Genomic DNA, 16,900 nt, shown 5'->3' with positions numbered 1-16,900 from the left:
AATTTACAGTGGTCAAAATTATGTGGACAACTGACCATGAGCATGTTGGGAAACCCATTCCATGAGCATTCCGTGAGGATTTATATCAAGTTGCCCTCCCTTTTGCCAAAACTAAACCAGCCCTCACAGCCCTAAAACTAAACCAGCCCTCACTCTTCTGGGAAGACTTCCCACAAGATTTCAGAGAGTATCTGTGGTAAAATATGTCTCCGCGTCAATGGTACCATGTTGGCACTGATGAACCCCCATACTATTACAGATGTTGGCTTTTGCACTTTTCACTGATGACAGTATGGATGGTCCATTTAGTATTAAGCACAGAGAACTTTTGTCCAAAAACCAAGCTGAAACATGGGGTGTGTTCGAAAACCTAGTGAGCTACCTTGCTGTCCCCCTGCCTACAAAGGCAGCTGCCTAAGTAGAGAAGATTCTAATAAGTCATCGACTTATAATGCATGTTATTCGAACGTGCTATTTAGACAGCGATTGCATCAGTTTTCGCTAACTAAGCTAACACAGTTAGCCTAACTAACATCTCCCTTCATGTACCAAAAACGGTTAAATTCACTGACAAGCCTGAAATTGCAAATAAATACACTTGTGCAAGTTTATACAAATTAAAAATCATGTTTTTTATTTTTCTGTGAGAAAAATGTGCCGCACTGAATGCTGGGATTGCCTCCACCATTAAGGCAGCGTCGAATGCTCCCTCGTTCTTGAGTAAAAATACCGTTGAAATTTTAAGATACCTTACTAGTGAGCATATTAAGGCATCTAGGATTTTAAACAGCCTACTTCTCAGGATTGCGCGTAGGATGACAGAAAAATGCTGTCTATGTAGAGAGCTCCCTAGATTTTCAAACACACCCATAGACTCACTTGAGCACAGCACTTTCAGTTCATCGGCTGCATTTCAGCATTGACATATGCCTTTTTAATGACTTTTCTGCATAACAGTGTTTCATGTTTAATTTCTTGATGCAGTGGTGGACTGTGTAAAGTGACAATTGTTTTCCAAAGAACTCCCAATCCAACGTGACTACATATGGCACAGAAACATGACTGTTTCTCATGCAGTGACATCTGAGGGCTTAAAGCCCATGCATAAAATGCAAATAAAACAGAAAGCAGTACATTGTAATCATGTTTACAGTTACCTAATTAAAAAAGGATTAAGATATTTAATGATTAACCTTATCAATGTAATCAATTTTAGTACATATATACTTATTTATTATTTAAAGAAAACAAAATTCAAAAAGGTTTGGGACAGGTGGCATTTAACACTGAAGATACTGTTAAGTGCTTTAGAACCATTTGACTCTACACAATCGAAAAAAAATTAAAGAATTTCACCATCTATAGTCTAGTTCATCACATTATTTACCATTTTTAGAGAATCTGAAGAAATCTCTGCATAAAGAAAGTGAAATCAATATCCACTTTCCCATGACCTTTGATCCATCAGACAGCACTGCATTGATACGCTTCTGTAATGAATATAACCACATGGGCTACAAAATGCTGCAGAAAACCCTGTCAGTAAACACAGTTCATCACTGCTTCTCTTCTACAGATGCAAGATTCCACTCTGCAGAGAGGAAGCCGTATATCAGGAACATTCACAAATACCATCGACTGCTCCGGGCACAAACTGATATGGTATGATACGAAGTGGAAACCTGTGCAGTGATCTGACAAGTCTACCATTCAAATAGTATTAAAAAAAATGGAGGTTGTGTTTACTGGGCCAAAGAGGAATAGGAAAAGGAAAAGGACCATTGTGTTTGTTACCAGTGCAAAGTGAAAAGTCAGCTCCTATAGGGTGTGTTAATGCCAGTGGATCTTGCACATCTGTGAAGGCGGCATTAATGCTGAGGGGTACCTACGCATTTTAGAGCAACAGCTGCTGCCATTTAGATGACGATTACGCACCTAAAATAATTGGTGTCCTCAGTTCCCAAACTAAACAGAACAATTTTAACAGGAGAGGTGATGTAACACAGTGGTAAACAAGCCTCTGTCCAAAGGCATGTAGGTAGGTAGCTAAGTAGGTAGGTAAGTAGATAGTTGGATTAATGGACAGACAGACAAACGGACAGACAGACAGACAGATAGTTAGACAGATCACTTCACTGATCCCAGAGGGAAATTCATAGAGTTCATAAAAACTAAACTAATGTGGTTGCATAAGTGTGCACCCTCTCTTACAATTGGAAATGTGGCTGGGTTCAGAATGAACCGATCACATTCAAACTCAGTTCAAAATTGCAGTGACACCTGCCATCACTTAAAGTGACAGATTAACCCCACATAAAGTTCAGCTCTTCTAGTAGAATTTCCTGACATTTACTTAGCTGCATCTTACAGCTCAAAGGGATCTCACTGTTGAAAGGTATCAGTGAGGAAAAAGGTTCAAAACTTTTCCAGGGCATTAGTTATACCATGGAACATGGTAAAAACGGTCACCAACAAGTAAGTAACACATGGCACAACAGTGATAACTGGAAGTTCCTCTAAAATTGATTGAAAGAGAAAATGAAAACTGGTCCGGGAGGCTCCCAAGAAACCTAAAGCAACAGTAAAGGAGCTGCAAAAATTTCTGGCAAGTACTTACTGTGTACTGAGAATATCCCATATTCACCATATGGGGTGAAGTGGTAAGAAAAACATCTAAGACATCAGGCTACGTTTTGCAAGAATCTACACAGAATCTGCCAAAAGCATATGTAACTGGTGTTCTGGTCTGATGAGACCAAAGTTAAACTGGAAACTGGGGCTTTAGACAAGGTGGAAAGAATTATGAACAGTCCCAAATATCAGTTAGTTTTGGTACAAAACCTTCAGGCCTCTGAGGAATTTCACCTTTCAGCATGACAATGACCCAAAGCATACCTTTATATCAACAAAAATGGCTTCACCAGAAGAGGATCAAAGTTTTGGAATGGCCCAGTCAGAGCCCAGACCCCAATTCAGTTGAAAAGCTGTGGGGTGACCTGAAGAGGACTGTACACGAGAGATGCCCTCACAATCTGACAGATTTAAAGAGCTTTTGCAAGGAATTGTGGGCAAAGATCACATCATTCTTCATTTTCCGTACAACTGAAATGTGTGAAGTGAAAAATGAAAATGGAAAAGAAAGTGGTCCAGTGCCCACTGTGTTATGGGAACTCTCTCGCCTCCCCTCTCTCTTTAAATGACAAGTTAATGAGGGAAGGAAAAGTACCCAGTGCATAAAACTGTCATAAAGCCTAAAATCTGTACCAGTTAAGTCAAGACGTTTCAAAGTCATCTTATCAGTGTGCACACATAGTACAGTGATATAATAAACTGCTCCTCCACGAGCATGTGGCAACATTAAACACTACATAAAGCTGAACAGGACAATCAAGTGTAAAAGACACTGAGGACTCCAGAAAGTGCAAAATAATGCACAGAATATTAAAGATGAGTGCAACACATAGAGAATACAATATGAACAAACGTATGTGGACACCAGACTAGGTGCTTATTGAACATAGTATTTCCATCGTATAAACCTCTTCTGAAAGGCTTATTTACTACATTTGAAGCATATCTGTGGGAGTTTGTGCCTCTTCAGTCAAAGATGCATTTGTGTAGTCAGAAAGCATTTGTTAGGTCACACTTGTAAAGGCCTAGTGTGCAATTAACATTCTAATTTATCCGAGAGGTATTTAATAGCATTAAAATCAGGGTGTGCAGCTCCATAGTTTTTCCACACCAAGCTTATCAAACCTTGTTCTTATGGGCACCCAGGTGGCGCAGCGGGATATTCCGCTAGCACACCAGCACCGGGTTTCTGAACTCCTCGGTTCGAAACTCTGTGTTGCCACCATTCAGATGGGCACCATCTAGCGGGCATAATTGGCAGTGCCTGCAGCAGATACTAATTGGCCACCGTATCTGCACGGTGGGGGCCGGACTATGTGTGGGTGTGTGTGTGTGTGTGTGTGTGTGTGTGGGTGTGTGGGTGGGTGGGTGGGTGGGTGGGTGGGTCTTTAAACGCTGTGTAAGGACCCTGATTGGCGGAAGAGACGCCTGTGCAGAATGCAGGGGCGAGAAGAGGAGGGCTGTGCACGTGTCGGAAGAGGCATGTACAGCGACGTGCTCTTCTCGGATGCAATCTGGTATCTCTCAGCAGCGGAAGACAAAATTGAGTGTGCTAAATCAGGAGGAAAATGGGGAGAAAATGCACAAAAAAAATGTTTTAAAAAAACTTGTTCTTATGGATGTTGTTTTGTTCACTAAAACACAGTCATGATAAAACAGAAGAGAGCTCTGGATAAACTATTTAAACCAAAACTGGGCATTGTACAGCCCCCAGACCACATCCAGCCCTTTGGTTGTCCCTGACCAGCCCATGTGAAGTCAAGAAAAAAGAAAGATGGATACAGAATGTAGAGTTTTGGCAAGACAGCGCATTTGTTCAAGCCCAACACTGAGTAGATTTCTTTCACTGGACAGGAAAAAAACAGCAAATAAGGTAATTAGACTACAAACAAAAGAGCAAAAGCACTTTGTATAAAGTTCAATTATCACTGGACTGTACTGTGAAAAACCTGCACATTTTGTTCCCAATTATTTTAGTCAATGTTGATTAAATAGTGAAATAATGTTGGTGTTTTTAATCTGCCTGCTTCACATTTTCATTGCCATCTCATTGTAACTTCTACTCTTATTAGCAACACCTCATCAAAACCACACAATTAATGCTTTTTATAAACAGATATAATTAGTATAGAGACAAAGTAAGTTTAGCCTGCTGGCCTGACCCTCTACAACAGTCCCATTTTCTTATGTGTAAGAACTATGTGCACCTGTAAGAACTATGTGCAGCTGAAACACCTGAACCCAAAGGGACAGTTTGGAGTGGTGTCCACATACATTCGGCCATAGAGTGAATGTTAAAAGTTTGGGCTAGGATGCTAGCAAACTCAGCACCCATAAATCTTAACAATCACAAACATAAACGACATCTAAATCTGATTCAGCCTTTAGACTGACTATAAACCATGTCGTCACTTTTTATGGAATTACTTATAGATGATGGATGATGGTTTATGAAGCTGCTGCATTCTAAAAAAAAAAGCACAGCTGGTGTTGGTGCTGCACACCAACATGGGTTCTGAGGACGTCAGTTCTAATCTTACTTCTGATGTGTTTTGTACAGATACTCTGGTTTTTCTCTACTACCATAAGATGCGGTAAGTGGGTTTGTCCCTTGATATGAGTAAATGCATAATTATTAGTATATGGCTGGGTATATGACTTTGTAAAGCACCCACGGCTTATTAATACAAAAGGCCATTTTGGGGACAGTGGCAGCCTACTGGGTAGAGGTTTGGGCTATCAATCAAAAGGTTGGGAGTTCAAATCCCAGCTCTGCCATGCTGCCACTGTTGGGCCCTTAAGCAAGGCCCCTAACCCTCTCTGCTCCAGGGGCGCCGTACAATGGCTGACCTTGCTCTCTGACCCCAGCTGGGATACGCGACAAAAATTTTATTGTACTGTACAACTGTATATGTAAATATAACAGAAGCAAAATAATCTACTGCTGACGTCTTGGTGCCAGACACCACAGGACACTTTTGGAGCTATTTTGGAATTCATCAAGCGGGGGCTACAAAATATTTTGCAAGTGGTGTTATAGCTGATAATTTGGACACTTTTTTCACAAATCTCAGGACAAAAACCCCTGCATTAAATGAAGGGGCAATTATAGATTTTCTCCTCAATGTTGCTGCAACAGTGTTCCCTGTAGCCTGATCAAGGCACCGTCACGAGTGTTGAAGGAATACAGTGGGAGTAACATGGTCCTCCATGCTTGCTGAGGCTTCTAGTAAGAATCCTCCACTGGTCGGTAAAAAGAAGTGTCAGAGGAGGTGTGTGCTAGAGGAATTGTAATAAGGACTTACAAAGGGATAATACAGGGGATTCTTATTACTTTTGCAAATGTGACCTCTTCTGGCTGGTCAAGGCATTTACACTGGGGGGTGGGGGGCCACAGAATGGCATAGTGTGGCTCTCCATATGTAATACGGCTCTCTGTGAGACTCCACCTCTGGCAAGTGAAAAGAAGCAGCTGGCGATTACACCCACGGCAGGGGGGTAAGTCCAAGTCAGTAAAGAAGTAACAAATAATGACTTAAAAAGGACTAGATTGTGAGTAATAGGGAAAGATGCAATAAATAAATAAATAAATACAGATTTTTTAAATTTTTGCAGGTTGCCCTGAGAATCACCTGAAGGTGCTCATTTTAATAACCACTGTATTAAAGTACTGAATTAATAACCATGTCAAATCCAATCCAAGCTTTTTATTTTCATCTCCCTGCATTTAGGCCGGTCTCTCCATCCAAAAGATCCCATCAGGCTTTTACCTCCAGCACCAATTCCATTAAGTGTTCCTCCAGAGTCCGGATATTACCCAGCCACTTCATTGGTTTAGTGGACTAAAAGGGAGGAAGGATACCGAGCTGCCACCTTCATTACTGCTCACTGCAGTCAGACAGTAATTGATTTTAGTGTCAGAGGAGTCGAGTTAGGCTGGTAATTCTGGGTAAAATGACTATAGCTTTGAGCCACCATAACAGACAGGAGGAGCCCTGGCTAACCACAGAGGGATGAAAAAACAGGACGCAGTTTATATTATCGACTAGAAGAACCACAAAGCCCAGAATTTTGACTGGAGGGTGTTTTCAGTGATCTGAATGTTAAAAGGACTCCTGTTGGAATGAGGAAGCAGCTTGCGGTGTAAATCGATTCTTCAAATGACGTTTATTGATGTTTCCGTGCTGTATAAATACTGAAAATTACCATTTAGAAAAATATCCTGATCATGATCAGTCATGATGGGTCCAGTGCCAAAATGAATCTGGTTACAAGGTGAGACTACACCCTGGACAGAACGCCAATCCATTATAAGCAAAACACGCTCACACATTTAGTCAGTCACAAAAGCAGCCGGTCCACCTTCAGCATATTTTTGGCAGGTGGCAGGAAATCAGGATGCCTAGGGGAAATACACATAGACAAATAAAGAACATGCAAAAACCCTTAGAGTCACTGGAGCAAGGATTACACTAATTGCTGTTTTGTTTAATTATCTGAAAATCGTTTTGAAATCCTTCAGTGAGGCAAATAGACAGGAACAAAAAGATCAGAAGAGGGATTTTACTTTTTCTCTCCGCTTTATATTAAATAACTATATCAAAACCCTAAAAAAATGTTGACTGGACATAGTTTGGAAAGTCACACCTGGATCTGAAATGGTCCACAATTTACACCCCATTACCAGGATAAATATCAGGCCTGTGGACCCCTGTGATCGAATTGTGGCAAGGCATCGATCAGAGCAGAGATATAAAACAATATGCCTAAGACAACAGTGGCCTCAAGAATTTTGAAATGGAAGAAGCTTCACACAACACAGGACCACTACAGGGCAGGTATTATTTAGGTGGTGGATCATTCTCAGCACTGCAGTGACACTGATGGTGGTGGTGTGTTAGTGTGTGTTGTGCTGGTATGAGTGGATCAGACACAGCAGCGCTGCTGGAGTTTTTAAATACCGTGTCCACTCACTGTCCACTCTATTAGACACTCCTACTAAAGTGCTTCACCTTGTAGATGTAAAGTCAGAGACGATCGCTCATCTATTGCTGCTGTTTGAGTTGGTCATCTTTTAGACCTTCATCAGTGGTCACAGGACGCTGACCACGGGGCACTGTTGGCTGGGTATATTTTTCGTTGGTGGACTATTCTCAGTCCAGCAGTGACAGTGAGGTGTTTAAAAACTCCATCAGCATTTCTGTGTCTTATCCACTCATACCAGCACAACACACACTAACACACCTCCACCACGTCAGTGTCACTGCAGTGCTGATAATGATCCACCACCTAAATAATACCTGCTCTGTGGTGGTCCTGGGAGAGTCCTGACCATTGAAGAACAGCATGAAAGGGTGCTAACAAAGCATGCAACAAATGGAGAAACAGATGGACTACAGTCAGTAATTGTAAAACTACAAAGTGCTTCTATATGGTAAGTGGAGCTGATAAAATGAACAGTGAGTGTAAAAACAAGGAGGTGGTTTTAATGTTATGGCTGATCAGTGTATTTACATTTTCAGCATTTAGCAGACGCTTTTATCCAAAGCGACTTACACAGTGAGCAGAACACAATGAGCAATTGCGGGTTAAGGGCCCTGCTCAGGGACCCAACAGTGGCAACTTGGTCGTGGCGGGGCTTGAACCGGCAACTTTCTGTTTACTAGTGCAGTACCTTAACCACTGAGCTATCACCGGCCCATGTGTATGTATACATAATTGTATGTCTCTATGTTCATGGTCAATTGAATCTAAAACAAATGTTAGATGCTCATCTTAATCCTGTACCATACCAGTTTGAGGGTAGATGTTTTCAGAGTGAGTGGTCAGTTCCACTGCTCAGCCCTGTACTTGTACCCTCGATCTCTCGTCATTGAAAGTTTATGAGGATGTAAGTGGGAGGGATGGAGGACACGGTTCCTTTCACATTTCTAACTAATGCAGCAGCTAATAAAGTGTCAGGCACGATCAGCACTTTTTCTCTATAATGAATGGGGCAGAAACACTATGTCTATGTGCCAGTTCACCATGATTCAATGGCAGACTGTTATAAATCTACTAAGGATAAACAAACACATTTATGGAAGTAAATCTGTCTCATCAGATTTTGAATTTAAAAGCCTTTGAATTTTGATTACTGAACTTTAAGCCTTTGAATTTTGATTACTGAACTTTTTTGCCTCAGAATTCAACCCACACATTTTACAATAACTCATTTTCACTTTCATTTTTTGATGTTAACAAATTCAAAATCAAAAATTCAAGTTTATAAAATTCAAATAATATATATTCAGGTTGCTCAAATTCGATAGGTCAAATTCAGATCACAAAATTCAGATTAAAAAATTCAGACTAAACATCCGGGACACGCAGGATGAGCAATCGATTCCAGAGCCGTAGAGAGAACAGAGTAGCGACACTCCCATAGAGAACCGCTGTGACGGGGGCGGGACATTTCTCTGCACAGCTCCGGGTGGAGCTCTGTTCATTTCCACTACTGAGCAGCATTTTCAGCTGTATGTTGCTTTGTTTTAAAGAAATAATGAATTTGATGTCATTAATATACTTAATACTGTTATTGTTTAGCATTTGCTCAGCACTAAATGTTACATGTTTATCTTATTTAATAGGTATAACTGAATTTAGCTCATTCAGTTAAGCTTAATTAATGCCACTAGAGTCTTTTCACCTTAAAATGAGGTGATTAATCAAGAGTCTTGTTACAGAAATGATAATAAAACATTAGAGCCATAATAAATCATGCTACTTTTACTTTCACACTTAAGTACATTTGAAGGTAAATACTTTAGTACTTTTACTCAGTGAAGTGGAGGTAAAGAGTATTTTACTTTTACTACTACTTTTACTGGAGTAATATTTTACCTTGGATATCTCTACTTTAACTCAACTACATGGTTTGTGTACCTTGTCCACCACTTACATTAGACAAAATGAACTAGTGCATATTATTATGAATTAATTCATGTATTACATGTAGGAATGAATTATTAATCACTCATGAAATAAGAGATGAATGAAGCTATTTCATGTACCTGCACAATAATGTTAAAGGTACGGTAGTGTGTTTATAAATCTGTTCATTCAGTGCAGGTAAACATTATGAATCCAGCCACATGGCTCAGTGTTTAACCAAAATGATGATTATTATTATTATTATGAATCCTCAGGAAAGTGAAGGGAGATTATAGTTTATGCAAAAAAAAAGAAAGAAAAAAAGCTCTTTAATCTCTGTACTGTATATTGTTTATACTACTTAATGATATGGCATTATTTAATGTATGCTAATATAATGTACTGTGTGTTAACAAGAACGATCTATTCATTATAAGTCATTATAAACATCAATCTTTCACTTCATATACCAAATGCAGTAAATGTAAAGGCAGTTGAAAATACCCAGAAATTGTACAAATGTTTATTATTTAGTGTTTAATACTTCATTCACTGCTGCTTGTCCCATCCCAGCTAGCCTTGTAATTGTGGCCCACTTCCGGCGCAGCTGGGCCGGAATAGCCCCCAAAACACTGCGATACCATTTATTTCCCGTTTTCTTCTCCTTTCACATCCTCATAGATAAAATAATACATTTATTCTACAGATTAACTACAGATTAACTACAGATTAACTACAGATTGTGCAGCAGAAAGTATTTTATTAAGATAATTGCAGCAAGTATAATAATAATAATAATAATAATCAGAATATTAAAAATAAGACAAATTATAAAAGTGAAACAAAATGACAACTATATTAATATTATATATAGAAAATAACATATAATTGCATATAAGAATGATAATTATCAAAGTGAACAATATTGTAAATATACATACTATACTACGCATACACAATACTACTAAACATACTACTACTACAACTACATCTACTAATACAGCCTACATACATACCATAAATATTTTACACACACACACACACACACACATATATATATATATATATACAGTGGTGGAAATAAGTATTTTATATTATTAATTATTATTATTAAGTATTTAATACACTATTGAATGAGCTTTAATTATTTTGCAGCTGTTGGCTAATGCAAGAAACTGTTTACCTTTTAGCTAACGTTACCTGAAGTGTATTAGTTCAGACTACCAGTTAACCTGAAACTCAATAGATAACATTACCTAACAGTTTCCATTTCCAAATTGCTCTCTATCTTAATCCAAAACTCATTAATAGACTTTCTGCTTACATTTTGCTAAGTAAAATGTTAAGATTCAACGTTAATTTACCAAACACGAACAAATAATTAGTCCTCTTTTTTAACGGCTCGCATCGCACTGTTGCTATGGTGACGTTGTTCCGCGTCTCTACGAGCACCAGCCAAACCCAGCTGTGGTAACAACTGGACCGGATCTGGCTACACTGATTCTGGCCGATTCTGACACTCGGCCGACTGTGCCGATAGAAAAGAGGGAGCTGGACCAGATGATTGTGCTAGCTGGGATATGAGAACATGACAGCGCGGGGTTTTTTGAAACTATTGGATGGATACATAAACCACGTGACCGTGTGGCGGCGAGAACAAGGATTGTCGCAACTCTCTCTATCTACGGCTCTGATCGATTCTGTCTCAAATCGAACCGACACCCAGCCAATCAAGTTACACTCCAGCGATCAAGTGACAACGAAGCGGCTTCGTTTACAGCAGAGCCGTAGAGAGAGAGAGTTGCGACACTTCTTGTTCTCGCGGTCACGTGGTTTATGTACCCCTCCAGTAGTTCCAAACAAACCCGGCGCTGTCATGGGACAAGCAGCAGTGAGTGAAATATTAAAAGGCAAATAATAAAATATTGTACAATTTCTGGGTATTTTCACCTGCCTTTACATTTACTGCATCTGCTTTAATGTCAGTTTGGTATATGAAGTGGAAGATTTTTATAATGACTTAATAGGTTGTTCTTGTTAACACACAGTACATTATATTAGCATACATTACATAATGTGATATCATTAAGTAGTATAAACAATATACAGTACAGAGATTAAAGAGCTTTTTTTCTTTCTTTTTTTTTGCATAAACTATAATCTCCCTTCACTTTCCTGAGGATTCATAATAATAATAATAATCATCATTTTGGTTAAACACTGAGCCATGTGGCTGGATTCATAATGTTTACCTGCACTGAATGAACAGATTTATAAACACACTACCGTACCTTTAACATTATTGTGCAGGTACATGAAATAGCTTCATTCATCTCTTATTTCATGAGTGATTAATAATTCATTCCTACATGTAATACATGAATTAATTCATAATAATATGCACTAGTTCATTTTGTCTAATGTAAGTGGTGGACAAGGTACACAAACCATGTAGTTGAGTTAAAGTAGAGATATCCAAGGTAAAATATTACTCCAGTAAAAGTAGTAGTAAAAGTAAAATACTCTTTACCTCCACTTCACTGAGTAAAAGTACTAAAGTATTTACCTTCAAATGTACTTAAGTGTGAAAGTAAAAGTAGCATGATTTATTATGGCTCTAATGTTTTATTATCATTTCTGTAACAAGACTCTTGATTAATCACCTCATTTTAAGGTGAAAAGACTCTAGTGGCATTAATTAAGCTTAACTGAATGAGCTAAATTCAGTTATACCTATTAAATAAGATAAACATGTAACATTTAGTGCTGAGCAAATGCTAAACAATAACAGTATTAAGTATATTAATGACATCAAATTCATTATTTCTTTAAAACAAAGCAACATACAGCTGAAAATGCTGCTCAGTAGTGGAAATGAACAGAGCTCCACCCGGAGCTGTGCAGAGAAATGTCCCGCCCCCGTCACAGCGGTTCTCTATGGGAGTGTCGCTACTCTGTTCTCTCTACGGCTCTGGAATCGATTGCTCATCCTGCGTGTCCCGGATGTTTAGTCTGAATTTTTTAATCTGAATTTTGTGATCTGAATTTGACCTATCGAATTTGAGCAACCTGAATATATATTATTTGAATTTTATAAACTTGAATTTTTGATTTTGAATTTGTTAACATCAAAAAATGAAAGTGAAAATGAGTTATTGTAAAATGTGTGGGTTGAATTCTGAGGCAAAAAAGTTCAGTAATCAAAATTCAAAGGCTTAAAGTTCAGTAATCAAAATTCAAAGGCTTTTAAATTTCAAAATCTGATGAGACAGATTTACTTCCATACACATTTACCAGCATTGTCAACAATGTCACACACAGCATCACCCCACGGCTGCATTCACATGGGCATCATTGGCATACGTCTGATGGATGTATTATGACGTCACTGGTAAATTTGTGTCTTAAAACACATACAAAAATAAAAAGTACTAAAATAGTAACACTACTAAAGAGTTGTGCACTACAGTTTTCACATATTCAGTAAGGAATTATATGGACTGGAACACAGTGATATAGCAAATGATCTCCCATAGAAATATCTGTAATGTAAGATCACAAATCCTTTTAACTGTCTGTTGGCTTTTATACACAAATCACTTAACAATAAATAAGCCAGAAAAGAAAAGAGAAAATTATGTAAGAAAAGATGCAACAAAACCCTAATTTAAGATCGACAAAACCACAAAGCCCATGAGACTGATGTCTCATCCATGAGGACAGGAAGGAGTGTGTCATTTTTGTTAACCGCTTTATCCTTGTCAGGGTTGTGGTGGATCAGTTTCACTGGAAACACTGGGAGCAAAACAGGAATACTCTAATCTATCACAGGGCCTCGCACCCCCCCCCCCCACCTCACCTCAAAGACATAGCCAGTTATGTCTGTATAGATGCCTAGCTGGCTGATATCCAGATCTGAAACTCAGCAGTGACAGGCTGGCATAGAGACTGCTGTAATGTAATTTTTTAATACACTGAGGGAGCGATTAGAGGTAGTTGTTGGGGTAGATATTTTAATTTAGGTGAATTTAAGATTAAAAAAAAAAAATTTCAATGCTGGTCCTGGTCCTGGTCGCAGCTGGTCCAGTTTTCCTGAGAAACACTGGGCACAAGCCAGAAATACCTGGACAAGGTGCCAATCCTTCGTGCTCAACCCCCCAAGAACTCATGTCTGTGTAGATGCCCGGCCAGTTGATAGCATGGCCACGATTCAAACCAAGATCTCAAATGTGTAATGGGCTGCACCACCTGAGCACTGATGGTATCGCTGCTTTTCACTATTGCTTCTTTATTTTTAGATACTTTAATACATTTTCTGTGTGTAATATGTTCTGTTTAATAATCTGAAATCATTTAAATTGAGAAATATTCAACAAACACAACTGGAAAGGGTCAGTTACTTTATCATCCCTGTTCGTAGTAATACATTAGTTAGTATGAGTTTTACAAGAGTGCATTTCCAACAAAAGAAGCTAAGCGACTGATTTCCATTTCCCTGTGGCCTGAGTAATCAGCATCAATGCTTTTATCTTTGATGCTGACGGATGAAAGGAGGGATGATGGCAGACACAAAGCTCCGGCGCTGAGGGAGATGAGAAGCAGATGAAGAGTAAAGCCTATTGTTAACAGGTTGACCGAGGCCACAGTAGCAGAAAGTTCTCTCAGACAGATTCAAGCAACGGCATCCAGAACATCATTTATTTATTTACTTTTTTCTGTTTAAAGATATTTTTGAAGGTATTTATACTGAGTACATGGGAAACCAAGTAGAAAAGAAAAATGCCTTAGTAGGCATGCTAGACAAACCAGGTTATATCACCAAACTTGGACAAATGGCAAAACACTAGGATTATTGACTTCCCTTTAGGAGCCACAGCCCTGCCTACATTGACTTTAATCAAACTTAAAATTCATGCAAAAATATACAGTACATTTATTTATTAGGATTTTAACATCATGTTTTACACACTTTGGTTACATTCATGACAGGACAGGGTAGTTACTGGTTACACAAGATTCATTAGTCTTTAATGTCGAACACAGTCATGGACAATTTAGTATCTCCAATTCACCTCACTTGCATGTCTTTGTGTACAGTGGGAGGAAACCAAAAACACAAAGAGAACATGCAAACTCCACATATAAAGGACCCAGACTACTCCTGGAAATCGAACCCAGGACCTACTTGCTGTGAAGCAACAGTGCTACCCACTGAGCCACCGTGCCGGCCATGCAAAATAAACATACATTTATATTTTTATACATTTTATATTGTATTATTAACTCAAAAACAAATGATTTTCATAACTAAATCCATGGCAAAAAGCCATAATAGGACAATTTAATAGGACTTCATTTCCTTCAGGATTAATAAAGTATCTATCTATCAATCAATCGATCGATCGATCGATCTATCTAATCTATCTATCTAATACCCCCCTGCCCCAGCTCCAAGAATGGTACTTTCCACTCCTAATGGTGGGAAACATTCCCATAACTGAGCTGAATGGTACAGCCACCTCTGTTCGTGTCCCAGGACTGCTGTATGTAAGTGTTTAGTGCTTATATTTTAAATAAAAATTAAATAAAAGCCGAGTAATATATGACTGGTGTGTTATTTATCATCACATCTAAAATTATTGAAAAATATCAGATGGAACAGATTTTTGTAAGAGGATCTGTCCAACACACCAAACAAAATCCAGGTACTGCTATCAGGAGGAACATTTCACAGCACACTTACTGCCAGCAGGTCTGTCCACTGCCCTCCCCATTTACAGTTTTAAGGAGCACAGAGATCTGTGACACCTAACATAAACCAAAAATAATACCTGAGGCTTTAGGACCAGCAAACGTCTACTGCAACTCCCAAACTAACCTCAGAAGAGTCAGAATTCGGATCACATCCACTCACCAGAGGCGAGACTGGTGGATGATAGCTGGTCAGTGAGATCAGAGCTTTCCACAGTATCCATTATAACCAGCAGAGATGATGTTTAGGAGAGGTTAATGGTGCCTGAGGGATGGAAAGATCTGAGCATTTCCTAATACGGCATCATGCTATACACTGCAAAGAGTGTGTTGTATGAAATGTTAATATTAGTTAGGGAGTTTGAAGAGCTCTGCTGTTCTTTAACTAAGCAGATTTAAACTGGGGTTACATAAAGACTTCCAACAATGTGTAAAAAGACAATACAAGGGCATTCTGGACAATATTTGACATCAACTATGATGCTAATTTTTAAGGTATGTATTAAGGTATGTACAAATGCCTTCCACAATGACCTGCTAAATATCCAGTTGTAGTTCTATGCATTTATTTACAAATTAAAACCTTTCTGTCTCAATTAAACAATGTTTTTTGACTGAAAGGGTGCAGATTCATTCACACAAACCCTGTGTAAAGGCTTCTTAAAGCTGCAAAGGAAGTGCCAACACCAAATGAATGTCCATCAAACTCATGGTTATGTGTCCACATACTTTTGGCTACATAGTATTCACATTTCTTAGAAGTGTGTGTTGATTTGCATGCAAATGTTTATAATATTACAATGACTTTGAGATCACAGGGCATAGTGTGTCCACTGCCGGGTGGTGTAAGGAACAGTCGTTGACTGCAAAAAAAAAGGGCAGGTTCCAGTATGTGACCCTCCTCCGTCAGCGCTGGAGGGGGGTGCAATTGACAGAGATATGGGGATTAAAAAAGACTAGGCCAGGAGGTAAAATGGAGAAAATGCTAAGAAAAAACAACACTATTGTTGCTATAGATCCCTACATGATAATCACTACACAGAGTTCATTACATTGCAGCATTAATAGTGTGAGAATGAAAAAAGTTCATATTGATGAGAAGAAACCCAAAAAGACACAAAAATCTGACAAAATCTTACAAATTAATCCATCACAATGGCTAAAATGAAGTCACATCAGATGCAAAAGCTGGTTGATTAGAGACACATTGTTATGCAGGAAGACTAGAGCCGCTGGGTAACTATGGGATCCTCCATCACAGAAATCAAGGAGCCTGTTGTAAATCCAGTGGAATAAATCTTCTGACGTCGACGTGCAGTTTTAATAGAAAAAAAAATGTTTTGCAAGACTACCAGTAAATTATAATCCCTGCATGACAGAAATGTAATTCAGAGGAAGAGCCGTCTGTGTTTTCTGCATAATTATCCCTAAACTCCAGCAGTAAGAGTCTGTGCTGATTTACACGACTGCATGATTACCTAGATTAATAATGCAAAAAACTACACAAATATTTAATCACTGTGATGCTAATCACCCCATACAGATGTATAAATCAATTGTTCACAGCTGCAAGTTTGGGTTTTGAACACACAAGAGTTAAAATGCT

General features: G+C 38.7%; 1 protein-coding gene across 2 annotated transcripts in view; it reads right to left on the bottom strand.

The window, feature by feature from the left end:
• The window catches only part of gulp1a (GULP PTB domain containing engulfment adaptor 1a), a 111,310-nt gene that overhangs the window by 74,874 nt on the left and 19,536 nt on the right, over window positions 1-16,900 (bottom strand). The gene's annotated exons all lie outside the window — the stretch shown is intronic.

This window comes from Trichomycterus rosablanca, chromosome 12 (genome assembly GCF_030014385.1).
Source record: "Trichomycterus rosablanca isolate fTriRos1 chromosome 12, fTriRos1.hap1, whole genome shotgun sequence".
NCBI lineage: Eukaryota > Metazoa > Chordata > Actinopteri > Siluriformes > Trichomycteridae > Trichomycterus > Trichomycterus rosablanca.
This window is presented reverse-complemented; position numbering and strand designations above follow the sequence as displayed.